Source organism: Protopterus annectens, chromosome 3.part0 (assembly GCF_019279795.1).
Source record: "Protopterus annectens isolate FY-2018-M chromosome 3.part0, PAN1.0, whole genome shotgun sequence".
NCBI classification, from domain to species: domain Eukaryota; kingdom Metazoa; phylum Chordata; order Ceratodontiformes; family Protopteridae; genus Protopterus; species Protopterus annectens.
The window spans coordinates 536,033,632-536,049,504 of record NC_056731.1 but is presented as its reverse complement, the minus strand read 5'-3'; the positions used below and the strand labels follow the sequence as shown (position 1 = coordinate 536,049,504).

Here is a 15,873-nt window from a genome sequence, read left to right as displayed (position 1 = left end):
CTCATTCCTCATTGCTTGGTATCTTGCTAAAAAGTAGGTGGGAGGAAGGGTTCAGTAATAACTGTTATACCACTTTTACTGAGTAAGTGAATGACTATGGCCTTCTCCTAACAGATTACAATGACTCTGTGTTACATAACAGCTGTAGAAAGTAATATAATGAATGCCTACTCAACAGGCAATTATCACCTGTGCCTGAGCATGCATAACTTTGCAAGTCATTAGCACAGTGCAGTTACACTATAGCACTGAGTCATTATCACTTTTCAGGCAAAACTGTCAGTAGCTGTCACTGTTAGTCACATAAGTAGAAGTCGTTATCACATTGGTGAATGCACAACTCAAATTTGGCTTTTATTCCACTTGGAGTCATTGCAATACACCCCCCATCCACACCACTTTCATTTCTGTCATTTATACAATTTCAAGAAATGTAAGAAATATATGAGGAAAAATGTGGACATCCTGTGAAAATCAGGACACTTGAGAGTTATGACAGGGATACATTTTCAACTGTTGTTTTTTCATGAGAAAGTTGCTGAAATAAGAGGATTTCTGGTGCACTGTATGAATTATATGAATATATATGTTATTATTTACTGCCTTGCATCCTCTGATTTGCCAGAAAATCACAAATTGTTTTTACTTATAAGGCAATGACAATATCCAAACTCATATGTTGTCTTTATTTATTGGAGACTATCCTGCACTGTTGTGGTAAAATATTTCCTGTGCTTATGAACTGTGAAGTCATTTTGTTGAGTTACTGATTATAGTTCTGCTCTTATTTATCATTAAATATATTTAAACCTCCCTTTGTGGGTGAGATCTGAGAGGCATATTTCAGTTGTTAGAGTATTTGCATATCTATATGGTGAGCTACCCAGGGTCTAAGGGTCTAAGGTAGCTGGGGGACATACACACACACACGTATATATATATGTGTGTGTGTGTGTGTGTGTGTGTGTGTGTGTGTGTGTGTGTGTGTGTGTGTGTGTGTATTTATGTATATATAAAATGTGTGTGTGTGACTGTTTAGCCCCATGTATTCCTTTTACCGTATCAAACAATGCATCTTACTGGCCGTTGCTGATTATGGATATTTATGCTTCATATCTTTGTGAACTACTTCACCTAAACATCGTATCATGTAGCAATTTCCTGCATCACACAGTCAATACATAGTTTTCTGGTGCATTGCTTTTCACTTGCCTCTGTGCAGGTATATTACATCTGAATGTTGTATACCATTGTGTTTTTCAGGTGTGATTTCAAGTGTAAAGCAACACAGCCCCCACCAAAGATGCCATCTGTTGAGGAGAAAGCAAGCAGAATTTACCTGCTGGGTGAGGAAACAGACTCTGATGGCTGTAGCAGTGGTTCAGACACAGGTATGTACCTTGAGCCACCACATAATGCCAACCAGAGTGAGGATGACAATTATGACACAGAGGTTGAGATTCCACTCGCACGTCTGCATGACAAGGCCATTACCTGTGATACGGATGATGCCCCTGTGCCAGCCATTCCTGAAAGACCACTACAATTTGCCAAAGCAGACTTGACCAGTAAGTATGACACTGACCATGACAGCGAGGATGAGGTGCCACTTGCACTCCTAAGGAAGGGGGCCACACACGATGGCCACCCAGTGCAGTCAGAGTTTGATGCAGACGATGACTTGCCTTTATCTGTGTTCAAGAAAACGAGTGGTATGACTGACATACCTATGAAGTCCTCCACAGTGCATGACACTGCAAGTGCTGACAAAGGTGTGGATGTTTCTTCGACTGTACATGACACTGAAAGCAGCCCAAACTATGTGGATTGGGCTGGAGAAAATCCACTAGATATGAGTCCAAGTAGCTCCTTGTCAGGCAATGAGACGGTTGTGCCTCAGCAGGGCAGGTCTGATAGAAGTTCACTAACAACTGCATGCAGTACAGTTGGTACTGACATTGCGATGGCACCATCTCTGAATGCTATAGCACTTTCCATTCCCAACTGTTCCAGGCGACCCAGTAAGGTACGTCGAGCATGCCCACCACGTAAGATCATGTATGAAAAACACCTCCAAACAGTACATATTGAGGACTTTGTGGGGCCAGTAGGCACAGTAAACGACTTGGGCTCTGACAGCACAGAGATGGACTTCATGAATTTGATGTTTCCAGAGGAGCTGTACACCCTTATTGCCAATGAAACTAATCACTATGCTGCACACAGGCAGGCCACAGCAGGCAAGGTCTTTATGCAGTGGAGTCCTGTTTGTCCAGGAGACATGTGCACATTTCTAGGTGTCATAATATACATGTCTATTGTACATGTTCCTGAATACAGGCAGTACTGGGAAATGCACCATGTATATGGTCGCTTCCCAATAGCAGAGTATATGACCCGAGACAGGTTTGAAAAAATTCAGCAGTATTTCCACTGCAACGATAACAGCATGAGCCTACCACAGGGCTCTGTGAGTCATGACAAGTTACATCATGTACGGCCAGTACTGGATGCAGTACTTCATGCATGCAGGACATCGTGAGGTGGCTGTAGATGAAGCCATGGTCGGCTTCTGTGAATGCTTGACATTTAGACAGTTTATGCCTGGAAAGCCAGAGAGGTATGGCATTAAGGTCTGGGTGTTGGCAGTCTCTACCAATGGGTATGTATGTGAATTCCAGGTATACACTGGAAAAACAGAGCAGAATACAGAGGTCAGCCTGGCACACCGAGTTGTGGTTGATTTAACTAGGGGACTGATTGGCAAGAAGCATCACTTTTACTTTGATAACTTCTTTACCTCTGTTCTGCTGGCACAGCAATTGGTGCAAGATGGTCTGTACTGGTGTGGAACCATGTGCACCAATAAGTCAGGATGCCCTTTAGCATTGGAAAAGCAACTCAAGGCTACTTCAAGAAAGTGCAGAGTGGACCACTGCTAGCTACTGAATGGAAGGATAGCCACCAAGTACTCCTCCTGTCAACTAACTGTAACCCAACCTTGGCAGTCTCCAGCACACACAGGTGAAAGCGTGATGGAAGCAAGGCATCGGTGCCCTCTCCACCAGTTGTAAACATATACAACACTTGCATGAATGGGGTGGACCGAGCAGATCACCTCAGGACACAGTATCCCACTGCCAGAAAGGCTCGGAAATGGTGGCTGTACTTTTTCTGGTTCTTATGGGATGTGACCATAGTCAATGCTTTCATTATATTCCATGAAAGTAAGAGCCACCAATAACTGTCACGCTCTGGACGTGCTATTGCAGCAACACAGTTACAATTTCGAAGGAACCTAGGCTTGCATCTACTTGCCAGTTACACCAAGAGGAAAGGATGCACTGAGATTACAGTCCGAGAGGCTGTGAGCCGATTTGAGCATGGCTCCCACTTTCTGGTGAAATGGTGTAAATCAAGATGCAAAACTGTGCCAGCAAGGGTAAACGTGGTGAGCCATCATGGGGGTGCCCGACTTGCAAGATCAACCTGTGTGTCGAATGCTTCGGCAAGTACCATGGCCATAAATTTCTAGTGGGTTACTGACATCAGGAAAGGCACATTATGCGATGCACAAGACAAATCTAGATGTGCATGCGTACTGAACTGGGGCCTTGGAGTGTAGTGCTGAGTACTGTGTGTTGCACCTAAACGTCATGCATCTTAGGAGCATCCTGGATGGCAGTGGGGAACTTGGAGACTCTTCAGCTCAGTCCCAGTGGTCTGCTTTCCTGGATATGGATGGTTTCAAGGATGCCGTTTCCATGCCCCCTTGTCAATTACCAGCCACGCCCTTATGCACCACAGCCACAGAGGGTCCCTCTTCAGACTTTTGTACCAACTGCTCTTGTGTTGGTGGATGCATCATGGGGGGCATACCCAGCCATGATGGATCTTATCATCCACCTGGATCACAGTTGGGAACTTGGGGACTCTTCAGCACAGTCCCACAGTGCTGCTGTCCTAGGTAAGCATGGCCTTGGGGGTGCCACTGTGATGCAACATTTCCCTCCGGGAAAAGACACGTAAAAAAACAAAGCCTGGGTCAGTCTTGGTCTTTTCACATGTTGTCTTGCTGTATCTCTCCCCTCAGTCTCCCTCCCTTCAGGTGCAGTAAGTGTATGTAGGTCTGGGCAAGAGGGTTTACATTAGCTCCCCCCCTTTCACTCCTTATGGCCATTGCTGAAAGGACACATGTAAATGGAAAAGGCAGAGGTAAGGCAGAGTGCTGGCACTGTATGCAATCAGGAGTCATTGCTGCTACCAGAAGTCTGAGTGGGTAGCCAGCACCGGTATGGGACACTTCAGACGCCCACCAGCTGAAGCCCCATGCCTGTCCTTGGCATATTAGTGGCGTGGCAGTCCTTATCCTGCTTTTTCCGTTAACATGTGCCCTTTCCATGCTCCCTTGTCAGTTTACCGGCCAAGCCCTTATGCACAAAGGCCACGGAGGATCCCTCTTCAGACTTTTGTGCCAACTGCTCTTGTGTTGGTGGATATATCATGGGGGGCATACCCAGCCACCATGGATCTTATCCACCTGGAATGCAGCTGGGAACTTGGAGACTCTTCAGCTCTGTCCCACAGTGCTGCTGTTCTAGGTAAGCATGGCCTTGGGGATGCCATTGTGATACAATGTTTCCCTCTGGGAAAGGACACAAGCAAAAAGACAAAGCCTGGGTCAGTCTTGGTCTTTTCACATGTTGTCTTGCTGTAGCTCTCCACACAGTCGCCCTCCCTTCAGGTGTAGTAAGTGTATGTAGGTCAGGGCAAGAGGGTTTACATTAGCTCACCCCTTTCACTCCTTATGGCCACTGTCAAAAGGACACATGTAAATAGAAAAGGCAGAGGTAAGGCAGAGTGCTGGCATTACATGCAATTAGGAGTCATTGCTGCTACCAGCAGTCTGAGTGGGTATCCAGTACTGGTATGGGACACTTCAGATGCCCACGAGCTGACGCCTCATGCCTGTCCTCGGCATATTAGTGGAGGGACGGTCCTTACCCTGCTTTTTCCATTTACACGTGCCCTTCCCATGCCACCTTGTCAGTCACTGTGCGTAATTTGGTGTTTTCAAGGGTGGTAGGTATGTACCTCTGCAGCGTCATCATCACTTAAGTACCCTCTGAAAAGAATAATGCCCCTGTGGATAGGAGTGAAGATTTGGATGATCTAACCAGGTAATGCATTATGATATACATATATATATCATATGATCTAACCAGGTAATGCATTATGATATACATATATATGTAGTCTTCCAATACATCTGTCAAACATCAGTAGTAATCTGTTTGCATTTTCTTTCCTGTGCAGGTTCATCCACCTTCTGACACTGACATGGCTTCATGAGCAGGAGAACGTCAAGTGAGAGTGTGGGTATGTGGCCATTCCTACATTCACTGGGCTGCCAGCCATGCCTCCGTAACTGAAAACCACTACAACTTGAGCTTCCGCACATCCAGTGTGAAGGTATACTGGATTGCAAAAAGAGGTATGCATTGGAGCAGAGTACTGCAGTTGTTGGAAGAGAAGTGTTCCATCTACCCTGAACCCGACATCCTTGTGCTGCACACTGGAGGGAATTATGTCATCGGTCAACCACTCGGAAGGCTACAGTTTCAAATCAGAGCAATTTTTGAACAGCTGCAGTCGTAGTGGCCACGTTGTCATTTTGTTTGGTTTGACATAATTCCTCGCCAGATATGGAAAACAGCAAACAGTCAACGGGCAATGCATAAGGCCAGACATTTACAGAATGGGTTCATGCATGACTTGATGCACAGGGTGGGTGGATCTTTAATCTGCCATGACAGCATCACCGCAGAAGATGTTCACCTGTTCAAAAGGGATGACGTTCACCTAGCTGAAGAGGGCATTGCGTTGTTCTTGACTGACTTCCACAATGGCGTGAAGAGAGCTATGCAGGATTGGTAACATGTAGCTTGTGAGAAGAATGGAAAACACCCATGACCAAGTAGGAACAGTATGGTAAGTAAAACTCTATTATGAATTGCGTTGTGTAAAATGATACTTTTCTGATTTTGGCAAATAACTGTGGAAAGGAGTTGGTGAAGATGCTGAGAAAGAACCGTTTCAGGAAAGTGCTACCAGGTACAATTGAATATGTCAGTAACCATCCTGCAATACTTCATTTTTTATTCTGTTATCAGGCATGCGTACAGTTTAGATGACAGGAAGGGCTTAGTAATACAGAACTTGATCCCTTAGGTCCATTGCTGAATGGACACATGTAAAGAGAAAAGGCATAGGTAAGGAAGACAGCTGACACTGAAGGAGGTTGTTAAGCTGCAGTGGCATCAGCTGTCTGAGTAGGTAGCCAGCACAGGTATCAGACCCATGCCTGTCCTGGGATCATTAGTGAAGTGGTGGTCTGTATTTTACTTTTTGTCTTTACATATACCCATTCAGCAGATGTTGGCTACACCAAGAATGTGTATATTTACAATATCTGTCTACATGGTAAAACAGCTGGGTCTGAATGTTGTACACATGTACAGATATCCATTTGTTCAGGACCTAGGTTATGGAAATTATGATTTTTTTTCATATTTTGGTAAATAACTTTGCAAGGGAGCATCTGAATGTGCTAAGTCATACCTCATTTTGAAGATAGTATTCCTAGTTCCAACATGGTAAAAGTACTGTGCATTCATGTTGTACACAAGTACAGATATCAAAGTTTGTTCGGACTTATGGTTATGGAAAATATGACCTTTTTCATATTTGGTAAATAACTTTGCAAGGGAGCATCTCAATGTGCTAAGTAATACCTCATTTTGAAGACATAATTCACAGTTCCAACATGGTAAATGAACTGTACATGTATGTTATACACATGTACAGATATCAGAGTTTGTTTAGGACTTAAGTTATGGAAATTGTTTTTTTTCATATTTTGGTAAATAACTTTGCAAGGGAGCATCTGAATGTGCTAAGTAATACCTCACTTTGAAGACAGTATTCATAGGTCCAACATGGTAAAAGTACTGTGCATTCATGTTATACACATGTACAGATATCAAAGTTTGTTTCGGATTTAGGTTATGGAAATTATGATTTTTTTCATATTCTGGTAAATCACTTTGCAAGGCAGCATGTCAGTATGCCAAGTAATACCTCATTTTGAAGACAGTTTTACTCCTTACAACATGGTAAAAGAACTGTGTCTATGCATTGTACACATGTACAGATATCACAGTTTGTTTAGTCTTGATGATTATGAAAATTATACATTTCCAATACTTCTCATTATTATGGCCATATCTTTGCAAGGGAGCATAGTGATGACACAAATGATGCGGCCTGAATATCAAAGTCTTGGATTCCTGAGTCAGATGCGGTCTCTTCTTCCATGATGTCAGGTCGTCAGGGGTATAAAACATGCAGCCGACACCATTAAATCAATTTTTCTTGGCGCAGATGTCAGGTGCCCCCACCATGGGAAGCAATTATATGTTATGGTACCCCTCCAACAAAAAGCAAATATACCAGAAAGCTTACATGCACCAAACAAGAAGGAAAGGTAGAGCCAAGAGAAGTCAGGGAGCTGGAGAGAGGGTAACCAGCATTGCAACAGTGAATACACTCGAGCAGCTACATTTATGGTAAGTGTACACAACTGTACAACTGTACTATGTTCTTCGTGTTTCACTGTTGCAGTCATCACATTTGGGTAGATTCCCAAAGCTAAGGAAGGGAGGAAGAAGTTAGAGGCATTAGGGCCAGCTATTAAGCCCTGTAAGACTGCAGTGGCAAAACCAGCTCTGGATTTAGAAAAAATAGGCACGTGGTAATGCTTGGTGAAAGTATCTACAGAGCTCCAGGTAGCAGCTTCTAGGATGTCCCTGGTAGGGACACCTCTGAGAAAGGCTACAGAGGTAGATGCAGCCCTGTTGGAATGTGATCTTATCCCCTGCGGGGTAGGTTTTCCATGGTGCTTATAGCAGTAATGAATGCAATGGGATATCCACTTAGAAATGATTTGCTTTGAAATGGCCTTCCCCTCTACCCTTGCAGCAAAGCCAACTAGCAGCTGTTTAGATTTTCTGAGAGGCTTAGCCCTGTCCAAATAAAATCTAAGTTGTCTGTGCACGTACAAAGAGTGCATTATCCGTTCTCCTTTGTTTTGAGGATTTGGGAAAAAGGTAGGCAAATGAATGGACTGATTAAGGGCCACATTAGACACCACCTTGGGCATAAAGGAAGGACTGGTCCTGAGGAAAACCCTGTCTGCATGGAAGATAATGAAGGGCTCCACTGCCATGAGGGCCTGTAATTCAGACACTCTTCTTGCTGAAGTGATGGCTAGAAGGAAGGCTGTTTTCCAAGAAAGGAATTTCAACTCTGCAGTTGCAGCTGGCTCAAAAGGAGGGAGAGTGAGCTTTTCAAATACAACGTTAAGGTCCCAGGCTGGAGTAGGGGCTCTCCTGGGGGTCTTAAATTTTTGGCCCCACTGAGGAATTGCTTTAGTAGGGGATGAGAAAATAGGGGAGGTGCAGTATTATAATGTGCTGAAATGGCAGAGACATGGATTTTAATAGACGAGAAGGAAAGGGCCTTGTGGAGCATTTCTGTTAAGTACTGAAGAATATGAGGTAAGATGGGCACCGTTGTGCCCATCCCCTGAGTCTGGTTTCAGGAACAGTATCTTTTCCCACTTTTCAGCATAGGATTTTCTAGTACTAGGCCTCCTTGCCTCCAGAATGACATCTAGCACCTGCTTACTGAGTTATGCTATTGGAGAGTTCAAGGAATTAACCAGGCTGCAAAGTTCAGGGTTTGAAGCTGAGGGTGCAGAATCTGGCCCGCCTGCTGGGACAGCAGGGAAGGGGTCTGAGGCAGGTGCCATGGTTCTAGCAATGTCATACTGTGCAAGAGGGGGTACCAGTGCTGGCATGGCCAGTCTGTTGCAATCAGTATTGTCCTTGGTTTGTCCTGTTTGATCTTTAGCAGAAAGTTTGAGAGGAGAGGCAGAGGGGGAAAAGCATAAACTGAGAGGCTTTCCCAGGTAAAGGACAGGGCATCCACTTTCCAAGCTTGACTGCAGGAAGTCCTTGTGCAGAATTTGTCCAATTGGCAGTCTTGAGGGGAGGCAAACAGGTTTATCTCTGGGGCCCCCATTTGTTCCTCAAGAGCTTGAATATTTTTGGTTCCAGTTTCCATTTGTGTGGGTCCATGAGATTTCTGCTTAGGTCGTCTGCCAGTGAATTTAGCTTACCTGGCAGGAACTGAGCTTGTAGGTGCACTTGGTAGCTCAAGGCTGTGTTCCACAGAGCCATGGCTAGTCTGCAGAGAGGGTACGAGTGGGTTCCCCCCTGCTTGTTTATGTACCACATAAATGTGGTGTTGTCTGTATTTACCAATAATTGTCCTGGAAGAATGTGGTCCTTGAAGGCTGTCATGGAATTCTGTACAGCTAACATTTCTTTTTGGTTGATATGCAGGTGCATCTGTCTTGCATTCCACTTGCCCTGACTGCACTACTCTGCCAAGTGAGCCCCCATGCATAGTCTGATGCGTCTGTTAGGGTTTGGGCGGCAGTGAGTAGAGTGAAAGGGAGCCCTTTGTTGTGGTAGCAGGTCTCTGCCCACCAAAGGAACTCTGTCTTTATACAAGGAATTATAGGAATCATTGATTCGAGGTCCTGAGAATGTTGACACCATAGGCTTTTTAGATACCATTGCAGTGTCCTCATATGCAGTCTTGGATATGGAATTAGTAAAATGCAAGAGGCCATGAACCCCAGGGCTTGCAGAATTTTCCTTGCAGATAGCTGGGTCTTTGTGGCCAGTACTTTGAAGTAGGTTGTTAAATAAACTTGTTTCTCTGGAGTGAGGAAAGCCATCTGGGAAGTTGTATTCAAGCTTGCTCCCAGGAATACAATTTGTTGGCAGGGTACTAGATGAAATTTCTTTTCATTTATGGTGTACCCCAGTGAGTTTAGAAGTTTCTTTATGAATGCCAGATGTTTTAATAGCAATTCCTGGCTTTCTGCCTGGATCAGTAATCGTCCAAGTATGGGTATATCTGAATATTACTCTGCCTGCAAAATGCAATGGTTGAAGCTATACACTTTGTGAATACCTTGGGCACAGTAGATAAGCCAAAGGGAAGTGCAGAGAAATGAAAGTGCATGGAGCCTGCCCTGAAGTGTAGGTAAGTTGCCAACCAGACATCTTTGCCTATCATAGGAAGCAGCTGTTTAAGTGTTAGCATCTTGAATTTTGGGATTACCAAAAAAGTGTTTAGAATAGAGAGGTCCAGGATAGGACGCCAGGAGCTGTCTTTTCTGGGTACCAGGAAAAGTCTTGAATAAAAACCTTGTCCCCTTTCTTCTGCTGGGACAGGTTGAATAGCCCTGATACTTAGAAGAGAGAGAACCTGCTATTGAGCCTCTGCCCACTGACTTGGGAGTAGGTCTGGCCAAATGTTTGGGGTTGGTACGGTGTGGAAGTGGAATCTGTATCCTTGGGAAACTATATTCAAAACCCATTTGTCCTGGGTAATGAGTTCCCAGTTTTTTGCATGCAGGGCGAGCTTTCCTCCTAAGGTAGCAGGTAGTTCAGCAGGGCTTGGAAGGTTTAAGGTTAAGTCATTGTGCCATTTTCCGTAGGGGGGTGTCTTACTACTCCCTGCTTTGGAAGTGGGAGCCCCCCACTGCTTAGGCCTGTGCATAGCCTGAGACTGTAACCTAGGTGGTCTGCTGTTCCTGGGTTTGGACTGAGAAGGCCTGGAAGAGGCTGGAAAGGACCAATTTGTTGAAGGCCAATGCCTACTAAATATGGGAGGCTGTACTTGCAGGAAATCTTTAACAGTTTGCATAGATTTAGCTTTTTCCTCCATCTTTTTGAGGACTTCTTCAGCTTTGCTGCCAAACAGGCAGTCTTGGTTTAAGGGTGCATCCAGTAATTTAGCTTTAACATGATCTGGCAAGCTTTGCACCTTAAGCCAAGCATGCCTTCTAAGTACAGACCCAGTGACAGCAGCCCTGCCAGGTGCTTCTAGAGAGTCAAAACCACATTGCAAAGTATGTTTACCAACTTGTTCTGCAGAATGCATTAAATCCTGTAATTTTTTGTGTTCAGCACAGTCAGGAATCAACATAATTTTCTGTTTAAGCAGTCCCATAATATGCCGCTGGTACTTTAATATATGAAACTGGCAATTTAAAGCCCTAATGGCCAAAGTAGCAGAAGTATATACCTTCTTACCCCATCTGTACAAGGCTCTAGACTCTCTATCAGAGGGGGGTAGGGTTTTTGGCAGCAGTAGCCTTAATGCCCTTTGGTCCTTGGGAAATAGTCTCTGGATCCGCAGTAGGATTCTTGAAGAGGAGCTTGTGAGAGTCAGGCACTCTGTAATACTGGTCAGGTTTTCTAGGAATTGGAGGTAAAGTGACTGGGGAAATGCTAGATTCCAAGAAGGCATCATTTACAATGTCCAGAACAGGAGGGATAGCTAAAGGCCTATGTTGAGGGAGGAGTAAGAATTCCCTAAGCCTCTTTTTGGAGTCAGAGTATTCCTGGCTTTCTCAGTGGAAATGCTCCCTAAGAGTGTGCAAGGTTTCACCAAAAGAGAAATCTTCTGGAAGGGAAGCAGAGGGAATGGAATCCTCTGCATCAGAATCCACATAGGAAGATAGGGCAAATCCTGGTAATCAGAAGCAACAGAAATATCAGAGTCCTGATCAGAAGAATAAGAAAGAAAACCAGTTCTAGATCTCTTAGAAGAGGAAGGCTGGCTTCCCCTAATTTAGGTAATAAGGTCTTCAGCATTTCTAAGCATTTGTTTTTAGGCATATGGGCCTGAGCATGCAGTTTGGACGTCGGTTTTCTAGGCATGGGTAGAGTTTTAGGCCTGGATGAAGAAGATGGTGTCGGTTTAAAATGCAAGTCTGTAGGCCTGAATACATCCTCAGAAGCCGGTGCCTGCACAGCGGCTCTGGACCCATCCAAGGTAGAGACATCCGCAGGTTCCATAGTTGAAGAAGCATCTCATGGCATACCAGACTCCGAATGGGTCTCAGTAGAGGCCTGTGAATCTGAAGTAGCGGGTATCAGGGGCTGCAAAAGCACCTCACTGAGTACCGGTGGACTGGCGACTAGCTTAACGGAAGCATCATCAGCAGTTTTGGACCTATGCAGTCTGTCTCTGTCTTTATCCTTACGTTTTTTCGGAATATCGGTAGTCAGATGGCTTACCAAAGCCATTTCTGGATAGTTAAACTGAGTACCAAAATAATTTGCTGCAAATATAGACCGATGACGAATAGTATGAGGGTTGAACAAGGCACAAAACCGACAGTGAGGGACGTCGTGGTCTGGGCCTAAGCAAGGAATGAAGTACAAATGAAAATCTTTATGAGGTATTTGCTTTCCACAGGCAGGCATGGCTTAGTGGTAGGTCATACAGACTAATGTTACCAAGGTCCTGGGTTCGAGACTGACAGTGGGAATTTATTTTAGGTGGGATGTTGACATAATGGTTAAGGTGTTTACCTTACAAACACAAGGTGCAGGGTTTGAGTCTCACATGGGGTAATTGGTTAAGCTAAAAATGGCCCACAAGGACAGTTAGCCTAATATGAATCTATGAATTAAGATTTGTATCATGTACAGAACTCCAAAATGCTTCAAGTCCCCATTCATTTGGGTTGGGAGGGTGGCCTAATGGTAAGGTGTTTGCCTTACAAACACAAGGTACAGGGTTTGAGTCTCACAAGGGATAATTGGCTAGGCTTAAAATGGCTCACAAGGGCAGTTAGCTTAGTACTAATCTATGAACCTATGAACCTATAATACAATTGTTAACTTTTACTGACATTGGTTAAGAGCAAGAAAAAGGATCCTCAAAGGGGTACTTAGCTTTTTTGAAGACTTTGGTTCTGAAACTTGAAAATTTCAGGAGTTGGACAACGGGCACTTGCGAACTGCTTCTGCTTCGGGCACCGCGTGGCATGAAAGACTGATATAATGTCATCGGCTGCATGTTTTATACCCCTGACGACTTGATTTCATGGAAGAAGAGACAACATCCGATGCAGGAATCCAAGACTTCGATATTCAGGCCGGCTGAGGGCTACCTGCAGGCAGATAACCCAAATGTGATGATTGCAACAGTGAAACATGAACAACATCTTCTACACTGATATGTAGCCTCTGTCTGTTACAGGTGATGAGATATTATGCTTTATCAATTATGAGAAATATTATATTAATCATATTTGTGTGATTATCTCCGTAAATGAGCATCAGACAAGAATGGTTAATGTATCATTTTAAAGCTGACATTCATACAAACAAATTAAATACATATTGTATGGGTCTACATGGCACATTGACCAAGATATTGTGCTTTGCTTTTCCAAAAAGCTAAAAGATATAATCAATATCATCATACGTTGCCAAATATTTAATAATGACTTTGATACCTACTATCAACAGTTACACTGCTGGAAAGGTCAGTGTCTGGTGAACAACTTCTGTATTTACATTTTTAGTCTAGCTCTTTTAGTTAAAGAGTTATGAACATTTGTTTTCTGTATGGTATTACAAATGGATTTTCTGAAAATGAGCTCAGGCTGCACTGTTGTTCCTATGGTGGAATAAAGCAGGCAGCTTTTTCTGAACTGCTCCGAAGTGAATGAGTTAAAGACTAATCCTCTGAAGTACAAATTCAGACTATCAGAAGTTACACATCTTCATTTATTTACTAGCACTGGCTTGCGTCCAAACCCGTCCAAGCAAGCAGCCATTATTGAGATAGCTACAGATAATTTTCAAGCTCTACAACATTTTCTTGGCATGATCAACTATTTAGGTAAGTTTATACTAGAGTTCAGTAAGTTGGCAGCACCTTTAAGAGAGCTGACATGCAAAAATGTTATATGGTCTTGGTTGGAACAGCACCAAAAAGCATTTGAAGACCTTAAGCAGAAAATTGCCACCCCACCTACATTAAGATACTATGATATCAATAAACCAGTAGCTCTTTCCTGTGATGCTTCAAAGTTTGCTCTTGGCGCAGTTGTTCTTCAAGAGGGCAGACCAGTAGCTTATGCAAAGATCTCTTACCCAAACTGAAATGCAATATGCTCAAATTGAGAAAGAACTTTTGGCAATAGTATTTACATGTTCAAAGTTTCATGATTATATCTATGGTCGAGCTATTCAAATTGAAACTGATCACCAACCTCTACTTACTATTTTAAAGAAGTCTACGCATTCAGCTCCAGCGAGATTACAAAGAATGATGCTCAAATCGCAAAAGTACAACTTTAAAATGGTCTATACACAAGGCAAACTTCTTTATCTGGCTGATACCTTATCCAGATTGCCCAGAAATACAACTGAACAGCTTCATGCAGAGAATTCTGACTGATATCATGGAAGTGTGTAATTTTTCTATCATGAGATTTGATAAGCTGAGAGATTATACAAAGACTGATTCAATTTTGCAAAAGCTCAACCACTACATTAATGTTGGATGGCCATCAAAGCAATCTAGTGTACCACCTGAAGTGCAAACTTATTTTCCTTATAGAGATGAGATGTTGATGGAAGATGGCATTATTTTCAAAAGTCCTAAAAAAAGAAGTTACGCACTCATCAAAATGTTCCATGTGTGTTGTCCATCTTCACCTTCATTCTTATTTGATTGGGTTTGGATTTGTTCCTCCGATCCATCTCGGTCTTTATTTTCAAGCTCGAGATCCTCTGCCAGCTTGTGGCTAACTCCCTATCCCAGCATGCACTGGAGCCATCCTCAGATCTTGTCTGCCCTAAATTCATAATCTTATTGCCTAAAGCCAAAGAAGGACACAGAGGCTGATGAAGAAGGGCAGAGGTCAAGGGGATCCAATTTGACTAGACCTGGTCTTCTAGGAGTAAAAAGGGAGGGGGAAGGTGGGTGGGAATTAAGAATGAAGGCAAAGATAGACAACACACATGGAACATTATGGTGAGTACCTAACTTCTTTATGTGTTGCTGTCCTGACTCACCTTCATTCTTACTTGATTGGGACAGCGTCCCTAACAACCTGACTATTGGGTGGCTCACAGGAGAATATTCCTCAGAACCATGGATCCAAAGCAGGCCGTACTCCTGGAGGCCAAATCGACTTTGTAATGAGTGATAAAGGTATAGGGGTTAGTCCATGTTGTTGCAGCACAAATAGTGTCAATAGGCACCTTTGCCAGAAAGGCTGTAGAAGTAGCAATGGCTCTTGTAGAATGAGCCTTAACTTTTTGTGCACGTTCTTTACTTTGAAACTTGTAAACAAAGGATATACAATCTGACAGCCATTTAGAAAGTGTAACTTTAGACACATGGGATCCTTTCTTATAATCTGAAAAGGAAACAAATAGTTGATCAGATTTCTGGAATTCTGCAGTTCTATGTAGGTAAAACGTAACTGTCTACGTACATCCAATTGATGTAACATGTACTCAGCTTTGTTTTCGTAATTTGGGAAGAAAACTGGTAACAATATACTGGTTCAAATTTGTTTCTGAAACTACTTTAAGTAGAAAAGAGCGGTTTGTTTATAAAGAAACCCTGATGTCCTTCAAGAATGCAACTGCAGTCATAACATATGGGTTGTCCTGCCTCAGGCAGCCCTCGGTCGGCCGAATTCCAAAGTTTGGGTCCGGTGTCGGCTGATGTCGCCTCCTCTCCGACGTCAGAACGGCTGGAGTATAAAGGCATCGGTCGACGCCATCTTCCTCAGTCTTTCTTGCCACGGTGCCCTAAGCAGAAGCAGTTCGCAAGTGCCGGTCGGTCAGCTCCTGTGTTTTCAATACCAAAGTCATCTAAAAGCTAAGTACCCCGTTGGGGAACATTTTTTCTTGC

At 43.6% G+C, this 15,873-nt stretch overlaps 1 protein-coding gene across 14 annotated transcripts in view; it reads right to left on the bottom strand.

Moving 5' to 3' along the window:
- CLASP2 (cytoplasmic linker associated protein 2) overlaps nucleotides 1-15,873 on the bottom strand; it is a 7,203,062-nt gene that overhangs the window by 6,696,046 nt on the left and 491,143 nt on the right. The gene's annotated exons all lie outside the window — the stretch shown is intronic.